Raw genomic sequence first — 18697 nt, 5'->3', positions numbered from 1 at the left:
AATTGCTGGGCAGAATGTTAAGGCTTTTGATTGACATCTGGAAAGGTTTTATTACCCACTGACAGTGAGAGGGAGGGGTTGCCCTCCCCCTTCCTTCCTTTTCCCTCTTCCCTTCCTCCTCACACCCATTTGATGGTACACCATTGTGCAGCATCCAGCAAACAGTGTTGGCGGCCCCCCTCGGTATCTGCAGCACGCAGACTCCCTGTGTCCAGCAAACAGCGTTGCAGCACCCCTCAGTGTCTGCAGCACGCAGACTCCCTGTGACCCAGCTTCCTAGGCTGGCTGGTGGTGTTTGGAGAGGAAATCAAGAACGTGTGGGGAAGCCCGTGGAGAATTTCAGAGACTTCCCATGACACATGAGGCAGTGGGAGTGGGGCTGGAGAGAGACTGTTAGTTATTCCAGGGAGAGAGGCCTTTTCTGATTGTCCCACTCACCAGCACACTGAGGGGCTGGGCCACTGACCTGATGGGCTGGGGACCAGAGCGCTGGCTTATGTGCAGTTGTTTCTTTTAAATATGTCTTATTTTGCTGGTGATCTGGCAAGTAGGTTGAGACCAAGCCCTCCCCCAGTTCCTCAACTGCCTGGGACTGCACAGGTGCCTGGGAGTCCGATGGCTGGCAGGCTGCCTTTTGAAGCTTGGCCTGGTGTCCCGGAGCTGTTGGTTGCCCTAGGAATCCAAGGAAAAGCTGCCGAATTCTGCGGCCCCAGGAGGATCTTTGTCCTCCTTTTGCAGAAGCAATAGGTGGATTTGCTCTGTTGAGCTGGAAGGAGGAATTTTTAGATTTCCTCTGGCTGCAGAAGTTAAAATGGAACCATCTACATCAATTCCCCACAATTGGACTTCGAAGCAAGCTTTCGGAAAAACGGACTTGACTATTTTCTACGCGTGGAAGCAAATTCCTTGGGAACTTCTGGTGAATTTTAAAGTGCCTGTCTGTTTTGTTTCATTCTCCAATACTGAGAAGTCTTTAACAACTAGAGGCTGCCTGGGTAGGTCAAGGTCTGAGGGGCAGCACTCCCCACCAGAGCTAATCATTAAATAGATCTGCCATCTGTAGTTTTTGTTTTGCGTTTTGAGCTGGAGGTGTTGCTATGTTACCTCTAGGCTGGACTTGAACTCCTGGGCTCAGGCAGTCCTCCCGCCTCAGTCTCCTGAGTAGCTGGGACTACAGGTACATGCCACTGCACCTGGCTTGATATCTCTGTTTTAAAAAATTTTGCCTTCTCGCAATTATCTTGTATCTCTGGAGAAGAAAGGTGCCATTTTTCTGGCAGTGGAATTTGGGGCTGAGAAGGACCCTGGCTCCATCAATGGGGGCTGGCGTCTAACATGCTAGATCTTAAGATCCTTTAAATATTTTTTCTGGTTATGAAATTAAAATGTACTAATTATAAGGACTCGAACTTTACAGAAATGCATCATGTAGAATAGAAAATGAAAGCTTCCCCCCAAGTTTCACCACTGCCCCATTCAGTGCCCACAAGGTTATCATTATTCACAATTTGGTGGAGATTCCTCCCATTTTTTTTCTGTCTGTGGAAATATTTTACTTGTCTTTTACACAAATACATATTTTAGAAGTATTTTTCAACAAAATGAGATCCTATTGTAAATAAGATTTGCAGTTCTATCCCTCAGCCGTGTGTCTTAGCCAAGATCCCTTGTCCGTTCTGCATAGCAGCATTATTCTTTTTTTAAAAAAATTTTACTTTTAGTTCTGGGATACACATGCAGAATGTATGATAGACTGGATAAAGAAAGTGTGGCACATATACACCATGGAATACTATGCAGCCATAAGAAAGAATGAGTTCATGTCCTTTGGAGGGACTTGGATAAAGCTGGAAGCAGCATTATTTTGTCTGACACTTGCACAATATGTGACCGTTTACTTATAGAACGTTTGGGTTGTTCGCATTTTTCGCACTCATGGAGAATGCTGACATGTGGAGTCTCGTACATCAAACTCTTGCATCTGCGTGGGGTTGTTTTTGCAGCATAGGTTCCTAGAAGTGGACTTGCTGGGCTGAATGGTTTGGGCATTCAGAGTGTCAACAGATATGGCCAAGTTGCTCTCTGGACAGGTGGTGACCATTTTAAATGAGGCTGGTGTGTGGGGCAGCGGTGTCCCCACTGACACTCTCTGGACATCCGCACTGTCTGGACATGATCAGTCTTCGTGGTTTCATTCAGTCATGTGGGTATAAAGTGATAGCTTATTTCATTTTGTATTTGTAAAAATTGTGAATGACAACAAGCTGCTTCTTGGGTGCTTAATACTGATTTGAATTTCTCCTTCTAATTCTCTTTTTCGTCCTTGCCTCTTTTCCTCTTGACTTGTGAAGGTTTTTTTTTTGTTGTTGATTTATAGGTGTTCTTGGTACATAGGGTTATTCCTCATTTGCTATATATATTGCAGATTTTTTTTCTCAGATGCCACTTGTCCTTTGATTTTGTTTAAAGACATATTTGGCAATGCAAAAATTTGGAATTATTACATTGTTAAATCTATCAAGGTTGCTTTATTTACCCTGAATTTTGTGTCTTACTTAGAGAAAGGGTTTCTCTACCCTAATATATATAAGCACCCTCCTGCATGTTCTGCTAATACTTGATAGTCCAGATTTTTCTACATTTACATCTCTTATTCAATCTAAAATGTATTTTAGATATGGTGTGAGTTGGGGATGTAGATTTTTTATAGGAGTATTCAGTTTTCCAACCTAATTTCCTAGTCAGCCACTTTGACCTCTCTCTTTTGGCAGATTTGTCATGGGTTAAGTTGCTGCTGTGTTCTCAGTGTTTCTCCTGTGTTTCTGGATCCTCCATTCTAATTTACCGCTTTATTCTTGTGCCGATATCTACCTCGTAAGTTACTATGGCTTTTGGTAAGACTTTGTTATCTTAAAGGGCCATTACCTCTTCGTTCCTCTTATTTTTTCATTTCCCCCCTAACCTTTCTTCTATATTCCTTTGACTAGAATCATCCTTTCAGCAGGAGCCAGGCAGAGCAGCTGTCCGTGGGCTGCCCTGTTGGCCAGAGCTGTTGACCAGGATGTGGAAGGAATCAGGCGGGAGCCCCCGGCGGGATGGTCATTGCGGTGTCTCTGCACCTAAGTGATTTGTTTTCGCAGACATCGATGCTCAGGATTGATCAACCTCAGGATCAATGCTTGGGAAGTGTAGAGCTTGTGTCCCATCATAGATATGACTCTGAATCTGTGGGGACTCTCCCTGAGCTGACTCATAAAATGAATGGGCACCTGAGCCACTCCGTGTGATGCTGAAAACCGGGAGCGCTTGGGCGACCCTTTCAGTCATAAAGTCTGCCTTTCCCCAGGGGAGTGGCCGCTGCTGGTGTATTTTCTATTTGAACCAACTCTAAAGGGGCCTGCCCAAGTTTCAGAAAGAAACTCAGGTTCTTGACATATACAGGGGGAGTCCTTTCGTTTCTAAAATCTGTTTAAAAACCTCAATGTTATTTAAAAATCCACTTTACCATTGGTGAAAATATCCTCTTACGCATTTGCAGTGCACCTCTGTCCTCTCTGAAGTACCCCGTGAGTGCAGGCCTGTGCCTGTGACCTGGCTGGACCCTGGGGTTTTCCCGAGCCGTTGTCCCCGAGCTGCTTGTGCTGTTGACAGGGCAGCCCTGTGGGCCTGGATAAGAGGTTTTGCATGCTCCTTACAGTTCAAAGCAGGCGTGGGCCATCTTCCCTGACTGCTGCCTTGTCCTCCAATAGTAAGTCACGCCCCTGTCACTCCCTGATGGAGCCACTCCACTGAGGTTATTATTGTTTTTTTGTTTGTTTGTTTGTTTGTTTTGTTTTCTTGTTTTTTTTTTGAGACAGAGCCTTGCTCTGTCACCCAGGCTGGAGTGCAGTGGCGTGATCTCAGCTCACTGCAAGCTCCGCCTCCCGGGTTCACGCCATTCTCCTGCCTCAGCCTCCCAAGTACCTGGGACTACAGGCGCCTGCCACCATGCCCAGCTAATTTTTTGTATTTTTAGTGGAGATGGGGTTTCACCATGTTAGCCAGGATGGTCTCGATCTCCTGACCTTGTGATCTGCCCGCCTTGGCCTGTCAAAGTGCTGGGATTACAGGCGTGAGCCACCGCGCCGGGCCCACTGAGGTTATTGTTGATTTTACACTGAGGCTTCTCTTTGGGATACCCCAGGCTCCTGGTTACCCGATAGAGGAAACATTCTGAGAGAATCGACTGGTGAGATGCCTGACACTGCTCTCCTGACATCTGACATCAAGGATATCTTAATATTTTTAGTTTTTAAAAATTGTGATAAATACACATAACATGACATTTACCATCTGAAATGCTTTTAAGTATATAATTCTGTGGCATTAAATACACTCAGTGTTGTGCAACCATCACCACCATCCATCTCCAGAATTTCTTCATCTTGCAATCTGAAACTCTGTGTCCGTTAAACACTAACTCCTCCTTCCGCCTCCCCTAGCCCCTGGCAGCCACCATTCTGCTTCCTTTTTTTTTTGAGATGCAGTCTTGCTCTGTCACCCAGGCTGGAGTGCAGTGGTGCAATCTCGGCTCACAGCAAGCTCCGCCTGCTGGGTTCACGCCATTCTCCTACCTCAGCCTCCCAAGTAGCTGGGACTACAGGTGCCCGCCACAACACCTGGCTTATTTTTTTGGTATTTTTAGTAGAGATGGGGTTTCACCGTGTTAGCCAGGATGGTCTCAATCTCCTGACCTCGTGATCCACCCGCCTCGGCCTCCCAAAGTGCTGGGATTACAGGCGTGAGCCACCGCACCCAGCCACTACCATTCTACTTTCTGTCTCTGTGAATTTGACGATTCCAGGTGCCACATGTGAGTGGAATCATACAATCATTTGTCTTTTTCCAACTGGCTTCTTTCACTTCGCGTGACGTCTTCAAGGCCTATCTGTGTTGTAGCGTGCATCAGAACTTCCTTCCTTCTTCGGGCTGACTACTGCCCATACTACTATTGTATGGAGACCGTGTTTTGTTTGCGGTTCATCCCTCCGACATCGAGAATATCTCACACAGTAGAAAGAATCCAAGAAGCCAATGAGGACTTCATCTTGATTGCCTCTGCGGGGGTTGGGTGGACAGGCCAAAGCTACCTACTCATCCTGCATTGAGCTGGATGCTGGGCACAGGTGCTGGGCACAGAGGATGCAAACTGGAGCAGGAGCCAGTTCCTGCCCCCAAAGTGCAGCAGCAACATGTCACATTAGTGCCAGCCTATCCAGGGCTTTATAAAGCTAAGAAAAGAGCCTGTATCCATCCTGAAGGCTGTGTGACCACAGGGCTTCTAAAGGATGCTTCTGTGTTCCCAGAGTTAGGTGGGAGCTCTTAGAAGGATCTCTTTTATCCCAGTGCTCTTGCTAAGAATGGAAAGCCCTTCTGCGTGACTGCAGTAGCTGGTGCAATCCTCTGGTCACTTGTACCAAAGCCTGGGAGGTTGTGGCTCACAAAACTCACCTCTTATAATGGGATGCCAATAAATATTATCCGAAGTTGGTATACCCAGAAAGAGAGTTTAAACATTATTTAGAGAGGTGGAAAATAGCCACCAGTAGAATTAAAATCAGAAATAATGACAAGGATGGCCAGCGGAGTGGGGAAGTCCAGATTGGGGAATGTGATGTTTCATTATAAGCCCTTTCAGCATTTGCTTACTTTGGTCTGAGTGAAAGAATTGTCTCCTCTTTTTAGGGCCATATACAGCAAAGGACTGACCATCTGTCAGACACGCTGGTCAGTTCTCCTGGCAAAGCAGAGTTGGAGGTTTCTGTCCTCAGGTGGGCGGGCAGGGACGGCAGCTTGCCGTAAGGTATCCAACAGCACCAGGGGCAGGAAATGAAAAGTGCTCGGTGATTGGTGGGATAATGGTATCTAGCACAATGATTCCTGCCAAAATCTTAATGGTGTGCAATAAATGAAAATGCTGCCCCAGTCAGATGGGACTAGCATTTTTCAGCAACCTTCAAGGTCTCGTGTCACAGGAATGAAGATCCGAGTATTTCCCACCCATGGAGGGGTTTGGTGAAGGAGTTTTCAGTCCCGGGCACCCTGGGCTGTGCTGAAAGCCTCTGTGTCACGCCACCTGGGTTAGTTGGGAAAGAGAGCTCCCACCGTTCTCTTTTAACCCTTGTCCTTTTGTACCACAGCAATTGCTTTCCTGGAGATCAGAACCATGGCTGGGCTTAACATCATCTTTGGAAATCCTAAAAGGCAATGAAGAGATTTTTCTCTTTTCATTTCTTTTTGATACAGCTGTGTCAGTTTGAAGTTTTATTTTCATATCAGTTCTAATAGTGTGTCTGCTTGACATAGTTTCTGTTAAGTGGGCTTGATATGAATTTATTTAAAAATTCAAATATTTAGAGTTTCAGGGCCCATCGTCTTGATTTTTGGGGCAGTACCTCAATTTCATATGGTGTTATTCTTTTCCAGAAAGATGGGTCACTGAATAATTTACATTTTATGGTTATTTTATGAGAAACTATTTCTGGTTATAAATAGTAAACATCTTCTAGGTTTTGCAGTAAGAAATAATGGATTATGTTAGAAAAAAGAACCATAAGAAGATGTGATTTTAATTTTGACTATTTTGACTTCCTGTAAGTACCTTCTAGAGCAGAAGGTTTTCTCTTTGTGGATTCTGCATCTTGGATTTGGGGACTCTGTTGCACTGAGCTGTGCTCTGTGGGGAGGAGCCTGTGGCAGAACAGTTTGGGTTCTGCTGGCCGCCTTTCACTCTGTTCAGGGAGGCTGGGTCCCAGAGAAAGATGACAGCAGTTAGGTCTTGTTGGGAAGAAAACTCGGCTACCAACCCTGGACCATTTTGCTTCCCCTGAACAAATAAGATAGTCATTTGCCTGCTTTTGGGGACGGAGCCTGTGGTTTGCACAGGGTGAACGAGGTGGCAGCTGGCTTGCCTGCTGGCCTGGTTCATGGAGATAGCATGCTCAGACCCACTGCTGCTCTTCAGGGGTCGTGGAGAGAATGAATGCACTTCCTTCTGTCCCCCAATCTCATTTACATGTCTCTGGAGCTGAGCATGTGTTCTTTTTCTTTGTTCATCTCAATAGAGCTTTTAAATTAAATAGATGTTGCTTAAGCCATTCAGAAATGTTTCACATTTTAAAAAACAAAAGGTAGTTGCTGCCATGATTCCTTCACCACCCCTACACCGAGGCCTTGTGGGACAGTCCCCCCTTGGCTGTGCTGAGCCCATCTGAAAGTGTTTCTGATTCTAATCAGAAGTGGAATAGTTTCAGTGCAGATTATAGGTTTATGTTAGCCTTAGTGATGGAGGGATGGAAATAGATGCTTCCTTGCTATTACCATTCCAAGTAAAATAATGAGGCTGCATATTTGCAGTGAGCTGCTGAAGCCAGACGTCACTAGAGTAATTTGGATTAGTGGGAAGTTGGAACATATTGTTTTAAAAGCAATTTCAAGAGCATCATCTTTGGAAATCCTATATAGCAATGAAGTGATTTTTTTTTCACTTTTTCATTTTTATTTATGTTGCTGTATCTGTTTGAATTTTTAGTTTCATATCAGTTCCGTCTAATAGCGTACGTCCTTGAGATATTTTGACTTCTATTAAATGGGCTTAATATGAAATTATATTAAATAATTTTTATTGCTATTTGGAAGACCAGGAAGTGTTTCCAGTTTCCATATTTTGGGTCATAGAGATGCTACTTCCCATCCATTTTGTGACATGTAAGAGTCAGGCCATTTCAAGGAAGGGCCAGAGAAGAGACTTTGTGTTTCTGAGAATATACTATGGATTAGGACATGTGGGTTATTCAAAGATCTGTCCTTTTGTGCTTTGAAATCTGAAATGTAGAAACTGTGGCCTCACTGAGGAGGAGTTTCAGAATATGCAAGGGAGATGATCAGGACTGGATCTTGTATTTGGGTACCACGTCCGGTCCCAGACAGCATTGCTAAGGCAAGGAGCTCATAAAACCCCAAGCTCTAGCTGTTGGCTACTTATCTCCTGGAGCAGCAGGGTGAGCGGGGCTCAGGCTGGGGAGTCCTGATGGCTGCCTGGTTGTTACAGGATGTTACAGCTTAGGCCTGGGGACATAGCCCAGCACCCTCCAGAGGTTGTCTCTGTTCTTGACTCTTCAGGTTCCCTGGAGGCAGGAGAGGAGCTGGCGTCATTTCTGGCAGGCACCCCGCTACTGTTATTGAGCAGTCCTCCAGGCTGCAGAGATGTCAGAGGAGGACCCTAATGTCTCCTGATTTTGATTATTTTATTCTTTTTCCCTAGGCCTTTTACTTGCAGATATCTTGAGTACCTTGTTTTTGTATATTCACTTTGAAAGCACACATTTAAATGTTTATAAGGAAAAGGTTCTAAAGACATCCATTGATCCATTCATTCATCATTCAGCAAATACCTGTTGAATACCTGCTGTGTGCTAGGCACTGCGGTGGGTGAGCCAGAGGGCTTTGTTGCTCCAAGGAGCTTGCATTCTAGTATTCTAGTTATTTTCACGCATCTGCACTATCTGGGACAGGGACCATTGCGTTTTGTCATATATAAAGCAGCATGTATCTGCACTACAGTTTGTGTCCACCGTAGATGGGCAAGGATTGAGTGCAAAAACTTCTGGGCCAAAAGGGGTTGGCTTAGGTCAGGCTGCTCAGTAGCTGAGGTGAAAGCATGTGCCACCCCTCCTAATACAGGGATCCTTGCTGATTGTGTGTGACACCAGAGCCTTCCCATCTGTCAGCTGGGTTTGTTCTCACAGTAGCTAGAGGAGCAGGCAGGGCAGCATCTGGAGGCCTGGTGCCCTTTCACACCTTGCTGCAACCGCCGGGCTGCTCAGCAGTGGCCCGTGCCCACCACTGCACCTGCCGCCTTGTTCCACCTCCGGGACCTGTCAGGCCACAGTACTACCTCCTGGCCCTTCCCCCAGGATCCTAGGGTCTCTGACTTCAATCCCCTGGGCCCAAGTTTGCAAGCCACTCCCTGGGAAGCTGTCCTGGGATCTGTGCCTGTCTTCTTCCTGTAGTCCACCACCAGGAGGTAGAAAGGGACAGTCTGCTGACCTCCAGTCTTTCCACAGCAGTGTCTGAATGGATTCAGGAAATCCTTGCGGAGCCCCAGGATGTGCTGGTGCTGGCTTAGGGGTTGGAGCCACAGCAGCACATGAGACAGGGGAGCCCCCACTTGTGGGTCTCACCGTCTTTAGAACGTTAGCACTTATTTAAATTAAAAAAATTCTACTAGTTGTAGCTTACAGTCACCAAGTTTCTTGCATTGTGTTCGGTGACTTTGAAGCCAGTTTGGTAGGTTCTATTTCATGAATAGTCCTTGCTCTGGTCTGACATCTGGGTCAGTGAGTAGCTTCGGCCCCTCCCTAGAGCCTCCTGTCCTAGGCTGCAGTGACAGGCTGCGGGCCAGTGGGGTACACTCACGCACACCCCTCTAGGAACACTGGGGCCCTGGATAATTATGCCAACTGCAGGCTATTTCTCCCTCCATGTGGAAGTCCTTGAGGTGAAACATTGGGTTTTTAAAAAATATTTTAGTCTTCTATCGTGTCTAGTCTGAAAATGACTTACTTGCTTTTTAATTCTGCGAACATGTTTCCTAATGGAAGGGTCAGAAATGTTCTCCTTGCACTTTCCGTTATTGCTGCAGTTGAGAGAGGGGAGGGGAGTGGTCAGGCTCCCCTCCTCATCCCAGGGGCCCTCACAGGGGCTGCTTTGCGGTGTAGACCTTGGGGAAGCAGCTCACCTCCGAGCCTGCTGTATGAGAGCATAATGGTATTAGGTGACTTTTGAAGGGAAAGCAGGTTTCGGAAGAAGATCTGTATATACAAAAATACTGTCTATTTGACCTTCATCTATGAAGGATTCAGAATTGCCTAAGTTTGAAGGATGGCTGGGGGTTTGGGGCCATCTTGCACATGGCTTCCTTTTGGAGTGCCTTTGTTCTTCTGTGACGCCCGTGGGGCCTGAGAGTGCGGCTGGATATTCCACCCAGATTGCAGCTCGGGTGGCTGTGCTACAAGCTGCTCCTCCTCCCGTGCAGTGCATGTCCCGGGTCCTGCTGCCCCTCTCAGCTGCACAGCCCATAAGGGACTGGTCCTGCCCACGCACCTCGGACCTCCCCTGCCCAGGAAAAGTTACAGAAAATGTCTTCCCCAGGATTCCTGGGCTGCACGACCCTGATCAGCCCCTTTGTGAGAGCTGCTTTCGGTGGAGATGGGGACACAGCTCATTCTTTCCTCCTGGACTCTTCGTGTATTCAGGGTTCTGAGCTGATGGGGGTCTGGCCACTCCCCAACTGATCCCGGCCTGGGCTGAGCTGGTCATCGCTGTGTGTCCTGGGCTGCCGGCCTGCCTGTTATCTGCATTGCACTGGTGTGCATGTGTGTGCATAATACACACCACACACATACCATACCCACCTCACACACACCACACACATACACCATACACACCACACACCACACACATAACCATACCCACCTCACACACACCACACACATACCCCATACACACCACACACCACACACATACCATACCCACCTCACACACACCACACACATACCCCATACACACCACACGCCACACACATACCATACCCACCTCACACACACCACACACATACCCCATACACACCACACGCCACACACATACCATACCCACCTCACACACACCACACACATACCCCATACACACCACACGCCACACACATACCATACCCACCTCACACACACCACACACATACCCCATACACACCACACGCCACACACATACCATACCCACCTCACACACACCACACACATACCCCATACACACCACACGCCACACACATACCATACCCACCTCACACACACCACACACATACCCCATACACACCACACGCCACACACATACCATACCCACCTCACACACACCACACACATACCCCATACACACCACACACCACACACATACCATACCCACCTCACACACACCACACACATACCCCATACACACCACACGCCACACACATACCATACCCACCTCACACACACCACACACATACCCCATACACACCACACGCCACACACATACCATACCCACCTCACACACACCACACACATACCCCATACACACCACACACCACACACATACCGTACCCACCTCACACACACCACACACATACCCCATACACACCACACGCCACACACATACCATACCCACCTCACACACACCCAATACATAGCATACCTGCCTCACACACACCACACACATACCCCATACACACCACACACCACACACCATACACATACCCCATACACACCAAACACATGCCACACATACCACACACACCTCACACACACCATGCCCACCTCACACACCACACATTCACCCTATACACACCACACACATACCATACACACCACACACACCTTATACATACCACACACACCACACATACCACACACACCACATAATACCATACATACACACCCCATACACACCACACCCCTCGATACATACCATACACCACACACACCTCATAGACACCATATACACATCACACCATACTCTATATACATATCACAGCACCCATATCACACACCGCATTCCACAGAGACATCTTATACACACCACACACACTATACGCATACCACACAACAGCATATACACACACCATGCACATCCCATACACACCACACACCCCATACATACCATATACCACACACAGTATACCATGCACACAAAACACACACACACTCAACTCTTCCACACTACATTACACTCCACACACACACCACACACACAACACATTCACATCACACATACCACATACCACACACCATACATAGCACACTCCACACACCACACCCTCCAGGGCACCCCCCACCATACACACATGCACCACACACCCACACCATACTATACAGTTACCACATACACACCACACACTACCCACCACATCACATACTCTGTATCTGACGCACACACCACACACCCCCGCCACACACATTTGCACGTAAACTCCTCATCAAATGAAACTGAATGATTGTTTTCCCAAAATTAATACTGCCCCCGCCTGCGCACCCCCGGCTGTCCTGGCCAGCACATTCCCTGGTCCTGCTCTCCTTTGGGTCAGCACCGCCTCCTGTGTTTTTGGTGTCTCTGGCTGTGCCCTGGGGCGTGCTCACGTCCTGATCTTGTGGGAGGCTGGCTGCTCTCCTGCAGTGGCTGCCTTCCTGGAGGAGACCAGCCTGTTTGCCACCTCTCCTGATGCCCAGAGCGGCGGCCCGTGCGGGAAGTCCTGCTTCCTCCCCTTGCAGTCTGCCCTTCCCTACGGGTCGTTTTGTCTCAGTGCCGACATCTCCCCAGCTAGAAGAGGAGACCCTCAAACGCACACAGGTGGGTTTGATTATAATGCTGCTGAATATTAGATGCATTTTGGTGAAACACTCAACCAGTACACATACCTTTAATAAAGTAAAATGTCCAGGTCCCCTCTGCTCCCACCTCTCTCTCCCCTCCCACCTCTCTCTCCCCTCCCACCTCTCTCTCCCCTCCCACCTCTCTCTCCCCTCCCACCTCTCTCTCCCCTCCCACCTCTCTCTCCCCTCCCACCTCTCTCTCCCCTCCCACCTCTCTCTCCCCTCCCACCTCTCTCCCCCCTCCCCTCCCCAGAGGACATGGCTGACAAGCCTTTTGGGGGTTTCCCCTTTCTGTGTGCCTTTGCATGTGTGTATGGGCTGGGCAGTGTGTGTATTCTCTAGCCATCTTGACAGACCTGTAACTGGGATCTACACACGTGCGCTCGCTGTAGCTCACTTACCATTTTCCCTCAAAAACAGGCCTGTAAGATCCCTCACTGTAGTGCGCGTTGCCTTGCCTCTTTAAAAACGCCGTTGACGCTTCCAGCACATGAACTCTGTCGTCATTTATTTAACCATTCTCTTATTTATGGGTACTTAGGTTTCCAGTTTTTTAAAAGATTGCGGCAATGAAAATCTTCAGACATCATTTTTTATACATGTGAGTCCTCCTGGAAATGGAGTTTTTGGGCACAAGGATATGCCTATTTAAATTTTTGATAGAGAATGCTGAATTGCCTTTCTGAAAGGCTTCATTCTAAAGAAATACACTTCTCAAAAAAAGGGAAAGCTAGCAAAAAAGCAGTTCGCTGCCAACAGCTGAATAGAGAGAGGGGGACTCCCTGAAGCCATGAGGTGGGAAATGTGGCAGCCTGGGAGAAGCCAGGGACCTGGGCAAAGGGTGGCATGGTTACTAACGTTTCCTTTCCTGTTCCCATCCTCCCTGCCCTCCCTGCAAACCCCCAGGAAAGCAGTACCGGGGAAAGACGGTAAATAACTAAAATCCTGAGAATTCTCATGAACACTCCTCAATTTGGAGAGAGAGGGACTGTGATGAGGGGGGTTGAGATGGTACCCGGAGCCTGATGGCCCTCACCAGCATCAGGAGAAACCCACTCCCCTCCAGGGCTCCTTCCTAGGATCCGGCTTGCACTGCATTCTGGGAGAATCCTGTAGCCCCATCTTCCCTTTACCCATTGGCCGTTTAATGGTATCCCATTCTCACATTTAGCCCTTTGAATCAATCAACCACCATATTAAAAAATTAATAGATTTAATTTTTTTCAGTAGTTTTAGGTTTATGGAGAAATTGAGCAGAAAGTTTAGGGAGTTCTGTACACCCTCACCCCATTTTCCCTGTACCCCATCACCCCATTTCCCCTGTTTCCTCATTATTAACATCTTACATTGGTGTGGTACATTCGTTACCATTGATGGGGCAGTATTATTGTTAACTGGAGCCCATAGTTAAAACATATTAGGGTTCACTTTTCATGTTGTATATTTTATGGGTTTTGACAAATGTGGAATGAATCAGCTACCATGTCTTTGTTTTAGTAGATCGTTAGTTGCTTTTTGTCTTATTAGCTGACTCCTGTTTTGAGAAGACCTTTTTGTCACATCCTTTTGCACCCCAGCTTACTGTGGTGTGGGGCAGGGGTACTCGAGGCCAGCTGGTCTCTGGAGAGCAGCACTCACTGCATCCTGCCCCTGCCCCATTCTGCTCCTCTCTGGTCTCAGCAGCCTCCCTTGCTCCTTTCACCTGCCTACCCCAGCTCAGCTGCCTGCTGCTTAGATGCCACTATGGGGCAAGGAAGCTGCCCCCAGTCGGTCCCCGAGGATTCTGCCCAGATAGGGATAAGAATCACCGTGAGTGTTTGCTGAGCGCTTGGGAGGCGCAGGCTCGGCGGGAAGGGAAGGCCTGCAGGCTGAGGCGGTCTGCTTTGAGTTTTGTAGCGTTGCCTGCGGTCTCCGTGGGTGAGGGAAAAGGCACACGGAGGTTCAGAAGCCTTCCTGGTGCCACGGAGCCGGTCGGTGATAGAGCCGGATCTCAACCCAGGCCACTGCCCTCGGCAGCCAAGCCCCTTCTTTATTTTGGAATGGCCACCTGGCCAACTGGCACACAGGGAGAACTCATGAAAGGAGGCGTGGCTCACTCCTGAAGGGAGAGGGACACAGGAGCAGCCTTGATGCGCTGCACCCCCTTCAGGCCCCCAGGCCCTGTCCTTGGAGGAAGCGGGACTCCCAGGTGGGAGAGGTGAAGCAGATGGCTTCCCCCACTGCGAGGAGGAATCCCGGTGCTTTTCTCCACCAGCCTTCCCTTCGGTCGCCCCCTGGCGTCCGCGTCATTGTGGGAACACTCGGGCGGGATGTATTTTAAAGTAATGCCTGTTGCGTGTGGGTGTGGTGGAGTTGGGGGTGGGGGTGGGGCTGGGGGTGGTTGCAGCGGGGCCTATGCAGGATCCTGGTTGGAGGGGGCTGCAGAGGCTACTGCTGGCCCTGCTGTCGCCATGGCAGCTGGAGAGCGGGCGACGGGTCGCTTTGCGTCCTGCTTGGGGTTGTTGCCCACATCAGCGAGCGGTTCCTGTCCCGCCCGCTCACTGCGAGGCTGGGCAGGGCCGCTTGCCAGTTAATTGTGGGGATTATTATTATTATTTTTTTGAAGACGGAGTCGCGCTCTGTTGCCCAGGCTGGAGTGCAGTGGCACGATCTCGGCTCACTGCAAGCTCCGCCTCCCGGGTTCACCCATTCTCCTGCCTCAGCCTCCCGAGTAGCTGGGACTACAGGCGCCCGCCACCACGCCCGGCTAATTTTTTGCGTTTTTTAGTAGAGGCGAGGTTTCACCATGTTAGCAAGGATGGTCTCAATCTCCTGACCTCGTGATGCGCCCGCCTGGGCCTCCCAAAGTGCTGGGATTACAGGCGTGAGCCACCGCGCCCGGCCAATTGTGGAGATTATCTGAGAGTGGCTGGAGTGTTCTGCACTTCCCTGCGAACCTTTTATCTGGGTGCGCAGGGAGAGAGGCCGAGCCAAGGGAAGGAGGCAGGATGCCACACACGCCCTGCAGGGAGAGTCATCTGCTGGGCACTGCGACACACAGAAAGCCAGGAGCCTGAGCCCCGCCCGCGGTTGTTGAATGGAGGGAGAATGAACAACCGCTGACTCCCTGGTTCCTGGGTGCGGCATCACTGCCCCTCTGCTCCGGGTCAAACCGGCTGTATGCTTAGCCTCAGGAACATGTGGCAGGTGGCAGCCCACGGCCCCGTGGCAGGTAGCGGTGGTTTTGCAGTGTGGTGTGCTGTGGGGGCCGGCAGGGGCACAGCTGGGCAGGCCAGGCTTTCTCTGGCTCAGTATGCAGGGCTGGTTCTTCCCAGAGGAGGCAGAGGTCAGGGAGGAGCTCTTTCCCTGTGTCTCCTGAACAGCTTCATCAGCACACCCTGCAGCGGGGACTCAGTGAGCGTCCTGCAGCTCTCTTGTCCCAGAGGGGCTGTGTACTTTCGGCCCTGAGGGCAACGTCTGCATTTCCTTTCTGGGGGCTCCCAGATGAGCCCTGCTCCCCCAGGTCATCCTGCTCCATATTGATGTGATAACCCCCTCCTCACTCCGAAACATCTGGAGGCCCCCTTTGTCTGTGGGATAAGAATGGGCTTGAGCATGGCTGTCGGTGCTCCGTGTGGCGACAGTGGCATGTTCCGTGGCAGCTTCCTTCCTCTGTAGCCCGATGTCTTTGACTCCCAGCCTGATGCTCCCTCCTCACCCAGCAGAGGCCCCTTCTCAGCCTTTGCATTTGCTTTCATTTATCTTCCTTCTTTAAGGCTGCCTTTGAGGGTTTACTGGCAAGCAGCATCATGTGCAGTCTATAAATTGTGTGCCCTCTCGGGGCCAGGTAGGAGCCTGAGAGGGAATGGGAGAAGTGGTCACGAATGATTGTGAGGACTGCAGAAAGAAGACAGGGCTGAGAAGAGTGTGATTTCCCCTAGAATTCAGAGATGCCTGCACCAGCTGGGTTTTGAAGAATGAATAGGAGTTTGCCAGGAAGATTCTAGAGGAACAACAGCAACAACAAGATTTAAACGTGGGCACAGAAGAGGTGAGGCACAGATGGCACAGGGATCTGGGGTGTGATGGGGCAAGGCAGTCATGGGCAGGGTCTAGGCCCAGGACCTCAGGTGCTTTGCACGCCATGACTTGGAGGCAATGGCCTTGTCATGCAGCACTGTGCCTCCATGGGCTCCATTAGAGTCCCTGGCTCTTGGTGTGCCTTTCATGCCCACACCACAGTGGGAGCAGGCAGGTGGGGTTTGGCCTCGGTTTCCCCAAAATAGACACTACTCCCTCTTGTGCTTCAGTATCAAAGTGGGCCCATGGGGTGGGAATAAATGTTTGGGTTTAGGAGGCCTCCAGCTGCGTGGCCTGCTCCCAGGCAGGAAACACAGATTAGAAGAAGTAGCAAGTCGGAAGGCAGCAGCCGCGGATGTTAAAGCTGGAGGAACCTCTTAAGGAATGGGTGTCAGCTCCCTCGTTTGACGTGGTAGGAAGATGAGGGTGAGGGGGGTTGGGAGCAGGTGCTGGAGCTGGAGCCTGAACCCCCATATCTCAGTGCTGCCATCATCCTTCATGGTAATTACGGAAACTGAGGCACAGGCAGGTTACATAGTCTTCTCAGGATGTCAGTGACAGAGCTAGGACGTGAACCAAAGTGTCTGTCTCTGCAGCTCAGTTCTGTGCGAAGTCCAGGCAGATGGTGCTGATCAGTAAGGGGTGCTGGCTGAGCACTGATGGCCACCTGCATCTCAAGGAGAAACAGTGTCACTGGCTAATCTGATGGCTTCTCTGGGCACCAGCACGTGGGCACCATCGCCCTTTCTCTGCAAGGGGTTTGTTTAGTGTATTTGGTAGAACATCCCCCAGCCTACTAGGTGTGGCATGCACTGTGCCACAAGCTCTGTATCTCATGCAGCATTTTGTACTTTGAAAAAACAAGTTGGGAACAGAACCCTGATGAATGTGTTTCATTTCCTGTCTGAGCAAATGAAACCTGAAATATTAATGGCACCAGATTTCCCTTATCTTCCTACAAAAGGGCTTGAAAAATGTACTCCCCACAAACTTAGCATGCAGCTCTGCTACCTGTGGCCCGCAATCATTAGTTGTCCATACTCACTGACCTTTGGAAATAAACACGAAGGTTCACTTGAAGACTTGGGGGAGAATCACGGTCAACCTGTGACTCTTGGTTTTTCAGATATTCGGCCACTGTGGAGAGCCTTGGAGTTCTAGCTGCTCTAGAGGTTCTGGGGAGGGAGCTGTTAGCCTCCCATATGAGCATGTGGCCCATCATTGCCATCCACACCTGCCCGTCTGTGGGTGAATCAGTGGTTTCCTTTCTCAGCTGGTTGACGCTTCATTTGTTTGTGTTCTTTTTCTTTACAGTCTCCTGAATATTTACGCATTGCTGAATCTCCTGTGGACAAACCACCAACAGGCCAGGACTGTCCTGTGGACAGACGGGGTGAGCCTCTTCTTGTGTCTGGAGATTCTGAGTGAGTAGAACCCGTTATGATCCCCACTGCACTTAATGTGGCATTCATGCATGAGTCTGGGCTGATGTGCTAATTGGGGGCTGTAAGAAGAGTTATAGCCAAGATGGCCCTCACCTTTCTCTAACAAAAGCTTAAACACGGCTACGCTAAATATTTTTTGATTTCTGCTTTCACAAACTTCACATACGCTTACATTTATTTTGAGGCGAAAGGGGAAGAACAGACATTTATAGGGACCAGTTGCTAGGAGAAGACTGTGCATTCCCTGTGACCCCGTCAGTCTCACCTTGGACATCCTGTCCCTGGCACGCCCCAGGTCCCTTTTCCCAGCTGCACTGAGTTCTCTGTCCTCCTGGTGGAGCTGTGCTGCTTTCTTGGGCAGCCTCCCTTCCCCATGGTGTGCAGATGGGCCGGGGGCATCCCAGTGGTCAGTTCTTCCCAGGGACCCAGGAGGAGGTGCCGGCAGAAAGTGGGCAGGTTCTTTCCGCTCGACCTGGCAATAACAATTTCTAAATTGCTCAGCACCCCAGGCTGCTTGCCTTGACCCAGGTGGCCAGTCCCAGGCACTGCCAGTGTGGGCAGGGCCCTCCCCAGGGGCAGCAGCAGGGCAGCCCAAGACACTGGTGGCCACCACAGTTAGTTCCCACAAGGCGATTGTGCAGGACACGTTCTTGAGCTGCCTGCAGGGTCTGTTTGTGGTTGCAGCTCAGCCCCTCTTGCAGAGGCGGGAGCATCTTCAGCAGCCGGCGATTGTCCCGCAGGAGCTCTGTGCCCAGT

At 49.6% G+C, this 18697-nt stretch overlaps 1 protein-coding gene across 4 annotated transcripts in view; it reads left to right on the top strand.

Annotated features, from left to right (window-relative positions):
• Nucleotides 1-18697, top strand: part of APBA2 (amyloid beta precursor protein binding family A member 2) — a 229038-nt gene that overhangs the window by 20193 nt on the left and 190148 nt on the right. For 3 of the 4 annotated variants that reach the window (XM_054531070.2, XM_054531068.2, XM_054531069.2), the window contains exon 1: nt 17834-17920. The gene's annotated coding sequence lies outside the window, so the exon portion shown is untranslated. 4 annotated transcript variants of the gene reach the window in all.

Source organism: Pongo abelii, chromosome 16 (assembly GCF_028885655.2).
Source record: "Pongo abelii isolate AG06213 chromosome 16, NHGRI_mPonAbe1-v2.0_pri, whole genome shotgun sequence".
Lineage (NCBI taxonomy): Eukaryota > Metazoa > Chordata > Mammalia > Primates > Hominidae > Pongo > Pongo abelii.
This window is presented reverse-complemented; position numbering and strand designations above follow the sequence as displayed.